Here is a 17,645-nt window from a genome sequence, read left to right as displayed (position 1 = left end):
GAGGGCACTGATGCCCAACCATTTTTTGTGTTTGAGGATGAGTATATGGGAGAGAAAGGGTACACGGTCAACGGACCATCACAGCACATCACTGATGATGACAAAACACAGGTGCCAACTGCTGCAGCTTTCTGCAGTGTACAGACGAGCAAGGAGGGCAGGGATGAGGAGTGGGTAGAAGCTGATGTGGGCGATAGAGAGGTCCTAGACCCCACATGGAGTGAAGGCTATCCGAGTGACGTGTCCAGTTCAGATGAAGAGACGGTGGTCATGCTGCTTCAGCTGCAAAGCAAGAGGGAGCAGGGTGCAAAAGCACAGTGGCCGGCCCCTAGCTAGTACATCATCTGCTACTGCCCACCGTGCCAATGAACTGAGCACACATAAGAGCTCCCTGGCATAGCATTTCCTCAGCCAACGTGCTGACGTCAAGACACAGGAGGAATGCATGCTGTGCCATCAGAGCCTGAAGCCAAGCATAAATGTTCGTTACCAGAGCCCCATGTGCATGATGAGACATCTGAATGCGAAGTACAAATTGCAGTGGAGTAGAAACTTGAAAAACTAGGAAGGATCTTAGGCTCCTCCAGTTACCTCTTCTGCTGTGGTTTCTGGCTCTTCCTCCCGAGCAAGAGGGCCGCATGGCTCCTCCACAAATAGATGTGACAGCACTACCACCAGCATTACTGAGCATCTCCACACCGTCACTAGAAGTGTTCAGCTGTCCATCCCCCAAACACTGGAGCGAAAGAGAAACATCCCATACTGTTCCATGAGCCCTGGTCCTGAATGACAGCATTTAAAAATGTTTGGCCTTTGAAATGCTGCCATTGTGGCTGGTGGAGACAGATGCTGGTGATGGCTGTCCCACAGTAAGTGGTTCCCAGTCGCCACTGCAAACATGTGGCAGACAAAATCAGGTGTGCACTGCCCAACACTATAAGTGGCAAGGTCCACATAACCACCGATACGTAGACAAGTAAGCAAGGGAGCGTCACTTCAACCTTTCCTCTCACCATCTCATATGCTATGTACCCACAAGTTGACACTCCACCTTGGATATGCTGGAAAGACTGCAAGAAGCAGCAGGCAATAGCGGAGTTTCAGCTGCAGCATGCCGAAGGGAGTCGCTGTGCAAAACACCACTTTATGACCAACGAGAGGGCCTCCATGTGGGATGTGTGTGCTGTGTTGCGCTGCTTCAAGTACTCCACAAACATAGCCAGTGCTGATGACGCCATCATCAGAGTTAGTATCCTTCTATACCTTCTTGAAAAACCACTTCAGGCGATGATGCATGAGGTGGTGGCACAGGAGGAAAAGGAGGAGGGACAGGGACCATTCACACAATTATCATGTCAGTCGCTTACAAATGGTATGCACACCAGTGACTATGTAAGGGGAATACATGGAATAGCAGAAACTGCTGTGTGAATACTGACTTGAAAAATCCAATAGCTTTATGTAAGAGTGAAAATGTGAAAAATGGAATCTGCATTACTGCCATGAACATATGAATCAAGAGAAATTTAGCTACTGAATTGATCAATGCAATAGAGCCCCAACACTACGCCAAAGTATTTCTCTACGTTGGGGTCCCTAGCTTGTGTGTGTCCTCTCATGCAGTTAAAAAACTTACCATGTATGGGAAGCTGAGACCCAGGCTATTTATGCGTATGATATGGATTGGCAATAGGTGTGGTTGGGGAGGGTTCCCAAACGAAAAACAACTAACAAATAAGAAATAACGTTTGGAACTTTGGAAGAGTGAAAATGTGAAAAATGGAATCTGCATTACTGCCATGAACATATGCAGATTCCATTTTTCACATTTTCACTCTTACATAAAGCTATTGGATTTTTCAAGTCAGTATTCACACAGCAGTTTCTGCTATTCCATGTATTCCCCTTACATAGTCAGACACTACTGATGGCATCCCCACCTCACAGCGAGGGCTCAGTGAAAGCACAAGGAGGAAGTTAGGAACGCAGTTGAGTCAAGCCTGGTTAAAACGTGGAAAAACCTCCTCAGTACACAACAAAATTTGGCACCACCATCTGATACAGCCGGTATTAGCAGGAGGCAGTATTTCAACAAATTGGTGGAAGAGTATGTGTCCAAGTACTGAGTGATGGGTCTTTCCCATTTAACTTCTGGATCTCAATATTGGACATATGGCCTGAGATGGTTCTTTGCACCTTGGAGGTGCTGGCCTTCCCTGTGGCAAGTGTGCTGTCGGAACGCGTGTTTAGCACAGTGGGGGGGTGTGATCATAGACAGGGACATCTGCCTGTCCACAGCCAATGTGGGCAAGCTTGCATTCATTAAAATGAACCACGCATGGATCCCATAGAACTTGTCCTTACCTTTTGCTGAGAGAAGTATGTCAACTGTACCCAGCTATTATTATACTTCACCGCAGTTTGTTCGTTCTATTTGCCATTCCCAGTGTTTTGGAGCCTCCCCAAATAATTGTAAAAAAAAAAGTGTTGGCTACTTCCCCCTCCACCTCCACTGCCATATCCACCTTCACCTCCTTGGACCTCCGCCTCCTGGTTCAACATTATTTTTTTATAATTTTAATTTGTGTTATTTAAAGTAATTTCCCTATCCACATTTGTTTGCAGGGCAATTGTCCTGTTCTTATATCCTTTTTTATTCCTTTTGCAGCCTCCTACCCCTTACTACCATCATTTTACAGCACAAAAGTATGGGCCCCTATTGACTTCTGTTGTGCCTAGGGCCAAGCTCAAGGATCGAACCGAACTTTTAGCTAAAGTCCAGCTGAATTCGACGAACCTGAAAATTTGCTCATCCCTAAATCTGAACTTTCCTGTTGACCCACTTTGCAAAGCAGTCAAATACTGGCTTGCCCCACATGAGAGCAATCCTTTGAAATAGAAAAATAAAAGAACTTTTTGCCAGCTTACCAGTGTTGAGTCACAAAGTGGTTAACAGCCCTGTTCAGAAGGAGGGTGGGAGTAGTCCACACAATATGTAGAAGAAGCAATTTCCAGTGGACATATGGAGTTGAAAAAATCCACACTTTAGTTAGTAGACACTTTACCGTCTACTAACCCTATCTTGCTGACTATGTGGCATAGCTATTTTTAATACTTATGTTTTTTTATATAATAAAGGAACTTGTTTTTTAACTGGAAACAAGATTTTTTTTCTACTCCATACATCCGCTGGAAATTGGTTTCCCTTTTTCTACAATCCTTTGAAATATTGTCCGATTCAGGGACCACTCATCTTGATTTAAATGATGGTGACTAAAACAGTCTGCTTTAAATTGTCTTTTCCTCTTTGGTATTTTCCACATAAGGACAGAAGATTCACTTCTGCAATTTGCAAGATCGCCCTTGTTTTGTTCATAAGTGTCCTAGAACTCGTGCCTTCCTGATGATTTATATATGAGATTGCTGTTTTGTTTTCTGATTGGGCCTTCACTTTGCAGTATTTCAGACAGAGTAAGGCCCTGTGCGCACACTGCGTTTTTACCTGCGGTTTTGCCTCAGAAATTTATTGAGAAATGTTTGTAATCTTTCTGCAGACATTTCCCAGCAAAACCTATGGAAAAAAAATAGCTGTGCGCACACTGCGTTTTCTTCTCAAGAAAATTCTTTCTGCAGAATTTCTTGAGAAAATTTCTTTTCCGCAGGTACCTGCGGTATTTCACTCCATTCACTGTAATTGCGAAATACCGTGTGTATACCGCAGGTAACAAATGATGTGCGGTATACCCTCGGTATAGCCGCGATTTACCTGCAGTAATGTTCATCACTGCCCTGCGTTTTGGAGGGAAGTGATGTCATTATGACAGGAAGAGGGAGCGAAGCAGAGTAAACACACACACATCACACTCCCTGGACGCCGCACGGAAGCACTTCCGTGTGACCTGCGTCGGGTGCTCGTGCAGTCTGTGTCCCGCTCCAGTGTCAGTGTCTGCCCGTGCTGGCAACCGCGGGGATGACGAGCGCTGCTGTCAGGAGGTTAGATGAGACCATTACCTGCTGTGACGATCTCCTGCTCTCCCGACATCAGCGCTGTCACTGCCTTCTATGCCCGTCTCGTGGGCGGCCCGAGACTGTCACTAGCGGTGACGTCACGGGCTCTCGCGATACTGCTGAGAACACGGCAGGCATAGAAGTCAGTGACAGCGCTGACGTCAGGCGTGCAGGAGATCGGCACAGCAGGTAATGATCTCATCTAACCTCCTGATGGCAGCGCACGTCATCCCCTGCAGTGACCTGGGCTGACCTATTGATGTTAGCTCAGGTCACTGCACCACTCTCCCAGCCAATGGGGAACATTCTGTTTTTCATTGACTGGGACAGTGACTATGGTATGGATCATCGTGGGACCCCCTTATTGGATTACGCCGGACCTGGAATTAAATTAAAATAAATTGGTGAAAGAGGGAATGTTTTGGGCAGTGTTTTTTCAAATAAAACTTTTTTGTTGTCTATTTTTTATTTCTTACTAACTGGGTTCGTGATGTCAGGTATCTGATAGACGCGTGACATCACTAACCCCAGGGCTTAATACCAGGTGACATTACACATCTGGCATCAACCCCATATATTACCCCGTTTGCCACCGCACCAGGGCAATGAGTTGGGGCGAAGCACCAGGATTGGCACTTCTAATGGATGCGCCACTTCTGGGGCGGCTGTGGCCTGTTATTTTTAGGCTGGGGAGTGTCCAATAACGGTGGACCTCCCTAGTCTGAGAATACCAGACCACAGCTGTCCGCTTTACCTTGGCTGGTGATCCAATTTGGGGAGGACCCCACGTTTTTTGTTTTCAATTATTTATTTAATGTAAAATGACAGCGTGGGGTGCCTTCTGTTTTGGATTACCAGCCAAGGATGCAGCCATCTGCTTTACCCTAGCTGGCTACAAAAGATATGGGGGACCTCACGTCGTTTTTTTTCTAATTATTTATTTATTTTTTGGCTAAATACAAGGCTATGCACCCTTTAGTGCCACATGAAAGTCACTAAAGGGTGCCAGCTTAGAATATGCAGGGAGGTGGGACATTATATAGGTCTTTCTCATCTGTTATCTACAGTTAGGTCCAGAAATATTTGGACAGTGACACAAGTTTTGTTATTTTAGCTGTTTACAAAAACATGTTCAGAAATACAATTATATATATAATATGGGCTGAAAGTGCACACTCCCAGCTGCAATATGAGAGTTTTCACATCCAAATCGGAGAAAGGGTTTAGGAATCATAGCTCTGTAATGCATAGCCTCCTCTTTTTCAAGGGACCAAAAGTAATTGGACAAGGGACTCTAAGGGCTGCAATTAACTCTGAAGGCGTCTCCCTCGTTAACCTGTAATCAATGAAGTAGTTAAAAGGTCTGGGGTTCATTACAGGTGTGTGGTTTTGCATTTGGAAGCTGTTGCTGTGACCAGACAACATGCGGTCTAAGGAACTCTCAATTGAGGTGAAGCAGAACATCCTGAGGCTGAATAAAAAGAAAAAATCCATCAGAGAGATAGCAGACATGCTTGGAGTAGCAAAATCAACAGTCGGGTACATTCTGAGAAAAAAGGAATTGACTGGTGAGCTTGGGAACTCAAAAAGGCCTGGGCGTCCACGGATGACAACAGTGGTGGATGATCGCCGCATACTTTCTTTGGTGAAGAAGAACCCGTTCACAACATCAACTGAAGTCCAGAACACTCTCAGTGAAGTAGGTGTATCTGTCTCTAAGTCAACAGTAAAGAGAAGACTCCATGAAAGTAAATACAAAGGGTTCACATCTAGATGCAAACCATTCATCAATTCCAAAAATAGACAGGCCAGAGTTAAATTTGCTGAAAAACACCTCATGAAGCCAGCTCAGTTCTGGAAAAGTATTCTATGGACAGATGAGACCAAGATCAACCTGTACCAAAATGATGGGAAGAAAAAAGTTTGGAGAAGAAAGGGAACGGCACATGATCCAAGGCACACCACATCCTCTGTAAAACATGGTGGAGGCAACATGATGGCATGGGCATGCATGGCTTTCAATGGCACTGGGTCACTTGTGTTTATTGATGACATAACAGCAGACAAGAGTAGCCGGATGAATTCTGCAGTGTACCGGGATATACTTTCAGCCCAGATTCAGCCAAATGCCGCAAAGTTGATCGGACGGCGCTTCATAGTACAGATGGACAATGACCCCAAGCATACAGCCAAAGCTACCCAGGAGTTCATGAGTGCAAAAAAGTGGAACATTCTGCAATGGCCAAGTCAATCACCAGATCTTAACCCAATTGAGCATGCATTTCACTTGCTCAAATCCAGACTTAAGACGGAAAGACCCACAAACAAGCAAGACCTGAAGGCTGCGACTGTAAAGGCCTGGCAAAGCATTAAGAAGGAGGAAACCCAGCGTTTGGTGATGTCCATGGGTTCCAGACTTAAGGCAGTGATTGCCTCCAAAGGATTCGCAACACAATATTGAAAATAAAAAATTTTTTTTGGGTTTGGTTTATTTGTCCAATTACTTTTGACCTCCTAAAATGTGGAGTGTTTGTAAAGAAATGTGTACAATTCCTACAATTTCTATCAGATATTTTTGTTCAAACCTTCAAATTAAACGTTACAATCTGCACTTGAATTCTGTTGTAGAGGTTTCATTTTAAATCCAATGTGGTGGCATGCAGAGCCCAACTCGCGAAAATTGTGTCACTGTTCAAATATTTCTGGACCTAACTGTATCTATTCATCTATCCATCTTTCCCTCTATCCATTATCTGTCTATCTATCGATTATCTATCTATTATCTATATTATGTATTGCAGTTACAGCATAAAAAAACCGCAGGGACTAACCTGCGGAAAAACCGCGGCAAAAACATATGCATTTTTCCCGCGGTTTTGGTGCGGTTTTTTACCGGAGCTGCGGTAATCTTCAACTCCCAGAAGTTTCTCAAGAAATTTTCTTGAGAAAAATCACTTTTCTAGTGCACACATAGCCTAAAGGTTTACCAGAGCCAACCTGATAAGTGGTCAGTTCCATCAGATTGGAGGATGCGGTTGTGCTCACTGCCCAACACCGTGCAGGATGCATGGTATTTGCCACAGAACACCAGGATTGGCAAATTCGCCACTGGCACCCTGTGATCTTTACAGATGAAAGCAGGTTCACACTGAGCACATGTGACAGACGTGACAGAGTCTAGAGATGCTATGGAGAGCGATCTGCTGCCTGCAACATCCTTCAGCATAACCGGTTTGGCAGTGGGTCAGTAATGGTGTGGGGTAGAAATTCTTTGGAGGGCCGCATGGCCCTCCATGTGCTTGACGGAGGTAGCCTGACTGCCATTAGGTACCGAGATGAGATCCGCAGACCATATGCTGGTGCAGTTTGCACTGGGTTTCTCCTAATGCAGGACAATGCATGACCTCATGTGGCTGTAGTGTGTCAGTCAGCAGTTCCTGAAAGATGAAGGCATTGAAGCTATGGACTGGCCCACCCGATTAAGCACATTTGGGAAATCATGTCTCGCTCCATCCACCGTCACGTTGCACCACAGACTGTCCAGGAGTTGGCGGATGCTTTAATCCAGGTCTGGGAGGAGATCCCTCAGGAGTCCATCCGCAACCTCATCAGGAGCATGCCCAGGCATTGTAGGGAGGTCATACAGGCACGTGGAGGCCACACACAATACTGAGCCTCATTTTGACTTATTTCCACTTTAATTTTGTCTTGTTTTGATTTTCATTTTGACTTGTTTCCACTTGTTGTTTCCACTTGTTGACTTGTTTTCACTCATTTTGTGTGTGTCTTCAAATCCAGGCCTCCATTGGTTAAAACATTTGAATTTCAATATTGATTTTTGTGTGATTTTGTTGTCAGCATATTCAGCCTTGTATAGAACAAAATATTCAATGAGTATTTAGTATTTCATTCTGTCAGATCTAGAATGTTATTTGAGTGTTCCCTTTAATTTTTTGAGCAGTGTATATATATATATATATATATATATATATATATATACATACATACATACATATGTATACATATATATATATATATATATATATATACAGTACAGACCAAAAGTTTGGACACACCCTCTCATTCAAAGAGTTTTTTTTATTTTCATGTCTCTGAAAATTGTAGATTCACATTGAAGGCATCAAGACCATGAATTAACACATGTGGAATGAAATACTGAATGTTTCACGTGTGTGAAACAAGTGAAAATATGTCTTATATTCTAGGTTCTTCAAAGTAGCCACTTTTTGCTTTGATTACTGCTTTGTACACTCTTGGCATTCTCTTGATGAGCTTCAAGAGGTAGTCACCGGAAATGGCTCTCTCTTCACAAGTGTGCCCTGTCAGGTTTAATAAGTGAGATTTCTTGCCTTATAAATGGGGTTGCGACCATCAGTTGTGTTGTGCATAAGTCTGGTAGATACACAGCTGATAGTCCTACTGAATAGACTGTTTGAATTTGTATTATGGCAAGAAAATAGCAGCTAAGTAAAGAAAAACGAGTGGCCATCATTACTTTAAGAATTTAAGGTCAGTCAGTCCGAAAAATTGGGAAAACTTTGAAAATGTCCCCAAGTGCAGTGGCAAAAACCATCAAACGCTACAAAGAAACTGGCTCATATGAGGACCCCACAGGAAAAGAAGACCAAGAGTCACCTCTGCTGCGGAGGATAAGTTTATCCGAGTCACCAACCTCAGAAATCGCAGGTTAACAGCAGCTCAGATTAGAGACCAGGTCAATGCCACACAGAGTTCTAGCAGCAGACACATCTCTCAAACAGCTGTTAAGAGGAGACTTTGTGCAGCAGGCCTTCATGGTAAAATAGCTGCTAGGAAACCACTGCAAAGGACAGGCAACAAGCAGAAGAGACTTGTTTGGGCTAAAAAACATAAGTAATGGACATTAGACCAGTGGAAATCTGTGCTTTGGTCTGATGAGGCCAAATTTGAGATCTTTGGATCCAACCACCGGGCCTTTGTGCAACGCATAAAAGGTGAACGGATGGACTCTACATGGCTGGTTCCCACCGTGAAGCATGGAGGAGGAAGTGTCATGGTGTGGGGGTGCTTTGCTGGTGACACTGTTGGGGAAATACACTACCTAATGAAGAAATTGGAGGTATTTAGAATATTAGAATGGCCATTATAATACTAGCCCAGCGCCACTTCACGGCACCCTCTTTCCTGGGTCCTACTCTACACTGAATCTTTTTTTGGGCTTCTTAAAAACCTACACAAGATCATCAGGTGACCACAAGAGGCTAATGAACATGGCGGGGGTTGGAGTGCAGAGCCAGTCAGACAGGGAATCACTCCACATTAAATATAAAGAACAAATAATGAAACCAGGGATTACCAGCCGGTCTCCCATGCCGGTACTTGCCTGACTTCAAACTGGTCTGGAAGCACCTCCCAATGTGAATAGGTGCGTATCTGTTAATGATGCAATATATAAAAAAATAGAAAAAAAACAGTCGCACTCTGCAATAGCACAAAAATACAATACCTAATGTAGTTAAGTAGTGTATTTTTGTGCTATTGCAGTGTGCAACCGTTTTTTTTCTATTTTTTATATATTGCATCATGAACAGATACGCACCTATTCACATTGGGAGGTGCTGCCAGACCAGTTTGAAGTCAGGCAAGTACCGGCATGGGAGACCGGCTGGGAATCCCTGGTTTCAATCTTTTTTCCTTATTTTTAATGTGGAGTGATTCCCTGTCTGACTGGCTCTGAACTCCAACCCCCGCCATGTTCATTAGCCTCTTGTGGTCACCTGCAGATCTTGTGTAGGTTTTTAAGAAGCCCAAAAAAGATTCAGTGTAGAGTAGGACCCAGCAAAGGACGGTGCCGTGAGTGGCGCTGGGCTACTATTATAATGGCCATTCTAATTCTAATATTCTAAATACCTCCAATTTCTTCATTAGGTAGTGTATTTTTGTGCTATTGCAGAGTGCGACTGTTTTTATATATATATATATATATATATATATATATATATATATATATATATATATATATATGAGATTCTGGACCGTGAAGAAGGTGGATTTTACCGCTGAAACGCGTAGTCCTATCTGCGCTACTTTCCTGCGATAATGCTGTTCTGAATTGCTTGGACCACTGTATTTTAATGGATCTATGAATAAAAAGAAAGAAAAATTTTTTAACAGCATCCTGGATTGCTCACGTTATTGCTGGACTCTGCTTTGCCGTTGTTCATATATATATATATATATATATATATATATATATATATATATATATATATAGATATATATATATAGGACACCCCTTCTCATACAAAGAGTTTTCTTTATTTTCATGAATTGTAGATTCACATTGAAGACATCAAAACTATGAATGAAAACATGTGGAATGAAATACTTAAAAAAGTGTGAAACAACTGAAAATATGTCTTATATTCTAGGTTCTTCAAAGTAGCCACCTTTTGCTTTGATTACTGCTTTGCACACTCTTGGCATTCTCTTGATGAGCTTCAAGAGGTAGTTACCGGAAATGGTTTTCCAACAGTCTTGAAGGAGTTCCCAGAGATGCTTAGCACTTGTTGTCCCTTTTGCCTTCACTCTGCGGTACAGCTCATCCCAAACCATCTCGATTGGGTTCAGGTCTGGTGACTGTGGAGGCCAGGTCATCTGGCGTAGCATTACATCACTCTCCTTCTTATTCAAATAGCCCTTACACAGCCTGGAGGTATGTTTGGGGTCATTGTCCTGTTGAAAAATAAATGATGGTCAAACTAAACGCAAACCGGATGGAATAGCATGCCGCTGCAAGATGCTGTGGTAGCCATGCTGGTTCAGAATGCCTTCAATTTTGAATAAATCCCCAACAGTGTGACCAGCAAAGCACCCTCACACCATCACACCTCCTCCTCCATGCTTCACGGTGAGAACCAGCCATGTAGAGTCCATCAGTTCACCTTTTCTACAAAGACACGGTGGTTGGATCCAAAGATCTCAAATTTGGACTCATCAGACCAAAGCACAGATTTCCACTGGTCTAATGTCCATTCTCTCTGTTCTTTAGCTCAAACAAGTCTCTTCTGCTTGTTGCCTGTCCTTAGCAGTGGTTTCCTAGCAGCTATTTTACCTTGAAGGCCTGCTGCACAAAGTCTCCTCTTAATAGTTATTCTAGAGATGAGAGGGTGTGTCCAAACTTTTGGTCTGTACTGTATATATGTATGTATGTATATATATTTCTCAAAAAATAAAGGGAACACTAAAATACCACATCCTCGATCTCAATCAATGAAATATTCCAGTTGCAAATCTTTATTCATTACATAGTTGATGCATTGAGAATAAAATATAAAAATGATCAATGTAAATCAAAATTAATATCCCATGGAGGTCTGGATTTGGAATAATACTCAAAATAAAAGTGGAAAATCAAATTATAGGCTGGTTCAACTTCAGTGGAAATGGCTTAAGACAAGGAAATGAGGGAGACGCTCCTGTCCGGAGAGTGTGCGGCCATGCAAAGTGTTGTGAGACTTGCACAAGTCAATCGCAAGAGGAACCCCAGACTCAGTCAACTCCTAGAAGTTGGTGGAGCAACATGGTATTGGTGGATGGAGCGAGACATAATGTTGCACATGTGCTCCATTGGATTCAGGTCTGGGAAATGGGCAAGCCAGCCCACAGCATCAATGCCTTCAGCATGCAGGAACTGCTGACACACTTGATCCAAATGAAGCCTAGCATTGTAATGCATCAGGAGGAACCCAGGGCCCACTACACCTGCATATGGTATCACCATGGGTCTGAGGATCTCATCCCGATAACTAATGGCAGTAAGGGCACCTCTGGCTAGCACATAGATGGTTTTGCTGCCCTCCAAAGACATGCCTCCCAACACCATTACTGACCCACTGCCAAAGAGGTCACGATGGAGGATGTTGCAGGCAGCAGAACATTCTCCACGGTGTCCCAAGACTCTGTTACATGTGAGGAGTGTGAACCTGCTCTCATCCGTGAAGAGCAAAGGGTACAAATGCCAAATCTTCCAATCTTGTTGCTCTTTGGCAAAATGCAAATCACCCTACAATGTTGGGCTTTAAGCACAACACCCACTTGTGGATATCTGGACCTCATGGAGTCTGTTTCTGACAAATTGAGCAGACAGATGGATATTAGTGGCCTGCTGGAAGTCATTTTCCAGGGCTCTGACACTGCTCATCCTTGCATAAAGGAGGAGGTAGCAGTCCTGCTGTGGGTTGTTGCCCTCCTATTGCCCCCTCACGTCTCCTGGTATGTGCTCTAGACACTGTGCTGACAGACACTGCTAATCTTTTTGCCACAGCTCACAATGATGTGCCATCTTGGATGAACTGCACTACCGGTGCAACTTCTGTGGGTTGTATACACCGCATCATGCTATCTCTAGGGGTGAAAGCAATGACAAAATGCAAGTGTGACCAAATCAAGTAAAAAAAGCATAAGAACAGAGAAATGATCTGTGATAACCACCTGCAGAACCACTCCTTTATAGGGGTTGTCTTGCTAATTACCGATCATTTCTACCTGTAGTCTGTTCCATTTGAACAACAGCAGGAAAATGGTTTCACAATCAGTGTTGCTTCATAACTGGACAGGTTGATTTCACAAAAGTGTGATTGACTTGGAGTTACATTGTGCTATGTAAGTGTTTCATTTATTTTTTTAACAGTATATATCTAACCAAAATGTAAAATAAACAAAAAAGCCCTGGCAGTAAATGAGTTAAAAAATATGAACATAAATTGTAGACAATAATCTGTCCATCTGCCACATGATGTTAGACATTTCGATCATTAGGATTATTGCTAGATCAAATATATTTTGTTTTGTTTACATTTCTAAAGAGAAACTGATCGGTACAGGTTTTCAGTATATCCAGTGTGTGCTCATTGTGGTCTATGCAAATATAGTTACGGTATATACAGAGAAGCGGTGTACATTACAGACAAAACACACTGCATGCAATGATCCCCAAGATCAGCTGTAAGGGTACTTTCACACCTCCGGTTTTTCTTCTGCGGCACAATCCGGCACTTTGCAGGAAAATCGCAACCGTTTTTTTTTGCTGCCGGTTGCGATTTTCCTGCATAGACTTTAATTAGTGCCGCATTGTGCCGCATGGCCTTGCGTTCCATCCGGTTTTTGCCGCATGCGGCAGATTTAGCCGATGCGGCGGCCGGGTGGAACGTTGCCTGGCACGTTTTTTCGTGCGGCAAAAAAAAAACGCATCGCGCCGCATTCGGCCGATGCGGTGCATCTCTCAATGCATGCCTATGGCGGCCGGATGCGGCGCGATGCGGCAAATACCGCATTCGGCCGCCGCATGCGGTTTTTGCCACTGCGCATGCTCAGTAGCATGCCGCAAGCGGCAAAAACCGGGCGGGCCGCATGGGAAAAACTTATGCAAAGGATGCGGTGTTTTCACCGCATCCGTTGCATAGCTTGCACAGCCGGATTGAGCCGCAGGGCTCAAGCCGGATGTGTGAAAGTAGCCTAAGGGTCAAAGTTTTATTGTAAAATATAGTGGAAGATGAAAGCACAACATGAGCTCTTTGACTGATTTTGTCTGTAGGTAAAACATTTTTCTTACACATATGAAAGGAGGAGAAATACATTGTTACATATCCTTAAAAGGATTTTCCAGGCTTGGGGCACAAGTTAGCAGTCACTAATGTGAGTACAGACTTATGAATCTTCACAGCCCAGTGTGCGTACTCAAGATTCTCCAGTCTCAGGGCCAGGAGTGGGCGATCATTAAATCTCAAGAATGCGATTTGCATACTTCTTGCAATATTCCGACTAGACGTGTTCGGCCTCACTCAATTCACTTGTATTGAGCTAGTTAGAGCGTAACCGTACGTATGAAAATTACATACTTGAGTCATGCACCTGCCAGTTCCCAGCGTTGGAGAATCCTAATATTGCGCACTGCCCACTGTGAGAATTCACTCAATGTGACTGTAGACTAAAGGTCCAGTCACACTAAGCAACTTACCAGCGATCCCAACGATAGGGATCGCTGGTAAGTTGCTAGGAGGTTGCTGGTGAGATGTCACACTGCGACGCTCCAGCGATCCCACCAGCAACCTGACCTGGCAGGGATCGCTGGAGCGTGGCTACACGAGTTGCTGGTGAGCTCACCAGCAACCAGTGACCAGCCCCCAGCGCCGCGTGGAAGATGCTGCGCTTGGTAACTAAGGTAAATATCGGGTAACCAACCCGATATTTACCTTGGTTACCAGCGCACGGAGCTACACGTGCAGAGAGCAGGGAGCAGCGCACACTGAGCGCTGGCTCCCTGCTCTCCTAGTTACAGCACACATCGGGTTAATTACCCGATGTGTGCTGCAGCTACATGTGCACAGAGCAGGGAGCAGCGCACAATGCTTAGCGCTGGCTCCTTGCTCTCCTAGCTACAGCACACATCGGGTTAATTAACCTGATGTGTCCTGCAGCTACATGTGCACAGAGCAGGAGCCGGCACTGACAGTGAGAGCGGCGGAGGCTGGTAACAAAGGTAAATATCGGGTAACCAAGGACAGGGCTTCTTGGTTACCCGATGTTTACTGTGGTTACCAGCCTCCGCAGAAGCCGGCTTCTGCTGCCTGCACATTTAGTTGTTCCTGTTTCGCTGTCACACACAGCGATCTGTGCTTCACAGCGGGACAGCAACAACTAAAAAATGGCCCAGGACATTCAGCAACAACCAACGACCTCACAGCAGGGGCCAGGTTGTTGCTGGATGTCACACACAGCAACATCGCTAGCAACGTCACAAAAGTTGTTCGTTAGCAGCGATGTTGCTAGCGATGTTGCTTAGTGTGACGGGGCCTTAATGCTCCAAGACTGGACAACTTTAACCCTCAACTGGTGAGGTGGGGTTTGCCACACCCCAGGGAAATTTTGTTCAGCAGGCATTCATTGGAAATTGCTGGTATAAATCATCAATGTATTACATTTTCCGATACTCGTGGGTGTCAAAAAAATTATACTCATGTGTAATCAATCGCCAAAAAGAAAACAATTAAAACAAACGTGATCTTTGCATTTTCTGTAAAAATTTGATTTTATTTCTACACACTGGGGTATAGGAAGTTGCACATCACCAGTTGAGGGTTAAGATTGTTGGTTTTTTAAAGGCTTGTTGTGGAGGGTCTTATATTTTAATATTCCGAGTTAAAAATAGTAACCCTTTTCCATGGAAAAAAAAATATTTTTTTCCTGCAGGATTGTAAGTATCATTGCTACACCATTTGTCTAAAGTACGACCTTATAATCCCTCCACCGAATGTAGGCAAATGACCCGTAGAGAGAAGAAGTGACCCGAAAAAACAATAAATATGAGATATAAAATTATTTTATTGAATTCATTTTTTAAAAAAAAAAAGATATAGAGACATACAAGAATAATAAAAAGGCAGGGAGATTCCCAGATGCTAGCAGCAAGACAAATCCAAAGTGACAGTGTACACATCAGGACCTAAAGTATTGCCAAAGACATAACATGTGATGAAAATGCTGAATAGTGCTGTGCAAGTTCTGCTATATATACGGTGTATATATATATATATATATATATATATATATATATATATATATATATATATATATATATATATTGTGAACGTTGCTTACCGCAACCCGGGGGTTTTACTCGCTTGCAGCGGTGCAGGGTAGCTTAGGCATACACAGGCAACACAGTCTCTCTCAAAAATGCAGCAATTTATTAGTAACCAACATAAACTGCCCTTCCAAAACACAATGAAGCCTCTCCTGGCTTAAAGGAAAATATACCATCCACATACCGTGGGCTTCCAGTCCAATTAAGTGTCCATAGTGGATTCTCCACACTCTGGCTCCAGCCAGCGAACACAAGTCACTGTGGTTGCTTCCTGCAGCCTCCAGCCCTCTCCAGCCAGGCTGCAGTATTTTTCCCCAGTCATCACCGGGACTGATTTCCAGAAGTCTCTCTTCAGTCTTCATACAGACTGAGATCTCCAGCACACATCCTCCATGTGCAGCACTCTCAGGCTTCCCCCTGTTTCTAAAACTAACAGTCTCTTAAAACCCAACCGGATACACCCACAGGTGGAGGTATGTGATTCTCCAGCTCTGTCCATCACACTGGTCACAGTTTAAAGGGAACCTAACCCTTAATTACAACCCAAGTTCTGTGGAACTACAAGTCCCACAGTCACACCTTCAGTTCAATATCACAGGGGGATCCTTCTCCACTGCGACCATCCACAACATTGGTGGTCGCTACCTCACATATCCCCCCCTCTGTTCAAACTTGTAGGGTTGAACATTTGATAACCCACAGGGGCCCTGAGACAGGGCATTAGTGTTACCTTGCCCTACAAGTTGAGAGGGCCCTCTCTGATAAATTTGAGCTTTAGCTCCTGACAGAAAGTCGGTCATTGTCACCAGACTGGTCTCAGTCAACCTCCTTGTCAGGTACGCCCCCCGGTCAGACCTATCTCTCCATGACTGTCTCCAACGGCTAGTGTAGTAGCGAAAGTCTTTTGCAGTCGAAACTACTGTCTGGTCTGACTCTGAGCTATCTAATCCACTAGAAGGGCTACTGTCTGGGCACCTCAGAACTGAGCGGATAGACGATCTGCTATATCTAGACCATCTGCATTCTCTTTTTGCAGATATACTATGGCTTGTTCTGCCATGGCGTCTTCGGTTGTCATCGCTCTGTTGGTGTGTTCTTTCAAGACCATCCTTCGCTGTAGATACATCACTCCCTTCATCCATTCCTTTGGAGTTTAGAGTAGAGGACTTGGACCATTCAGAGTCTATGCTATAGCCCAAAGTGTAGTTAGGTCTTCCATGACCTTGGTTCCTTTCATTATAGGACCTACTTTCTGTGCCAACTGAAGCGACACCTTTATCAGGTGGGCAACCCTTCTCCTGGCCCCAGCCTGAAAGCGGTCTCCACCTCATACCCACTTGATGGAGTTGTTCTGCAATATTCTGCCTTTTTAGGTTCAACTGCCTTAGTTCTTCCAAGTAACCCAGGCGGTACTCTAGGAGGACTCATACATTTTCAACACACTCCTTTGTTCCCACAATGACACATGGAACCATACCGACTTCACAGAGTATCTTGGCTTCATTATGAATATTAATTCTTACTCTCGTCACACCGGACTTGTCATCCATCTCCTGCATGACTCCATTTCTTCCAATCAGCTTCTTAACCAGTTCTCTGGGCACTTGTGTGACCTCCTCCACAAACTCCAACAACTTCTGAGCTGTCTTGACTGCTCCTGCAGTTTTCCCATAGATTCGGAATGTTCCACTGGTTTTTTCCAATTCAATAGCTGTAATACCTAGAACCTTCCTGGCTTGCTGAATGTTACTTCTCAGCGCTCTTATTGCAAGCCCAATTAATGGTTTCTTCACAACCACCACTTCCTGAAACGCTGCGGTGAGCCGCTTCATATGCTCCAATCGTCTGGTGTCTTCTTCCATCTTTGTAGAGATGAACCACTTCGTGCGAAGACACTGTAGGTGCATGCCACTCAGGATAGCCACCCGCTTCTTTGTGACATCACAGAGCACACCAGCAACCGACAAGACTCTGGGGCAAAGTACACTTTATA

The sequence above is a fragment of the Anomaloglossus baeobatrachus genome, chromosome 2 (genome assembly GCF_048569485.1).
Source record: "Anomaloglossus baeobatrachus isolate aAnoBae1 chromosome 2, aAnoBae1.hap1, whole genome shotgun sequence".
Classification (NCBI taxonomy): domain Eukaryota; kingdom Metazoa; phylum Chordata; class Amphibia; order Anura; family Aromobatidae; genus Anomaloglossus; species Anomaloglossus baeobatrachus.
This window is presented reverse-complemented; position numbering follows the sequence as displayed.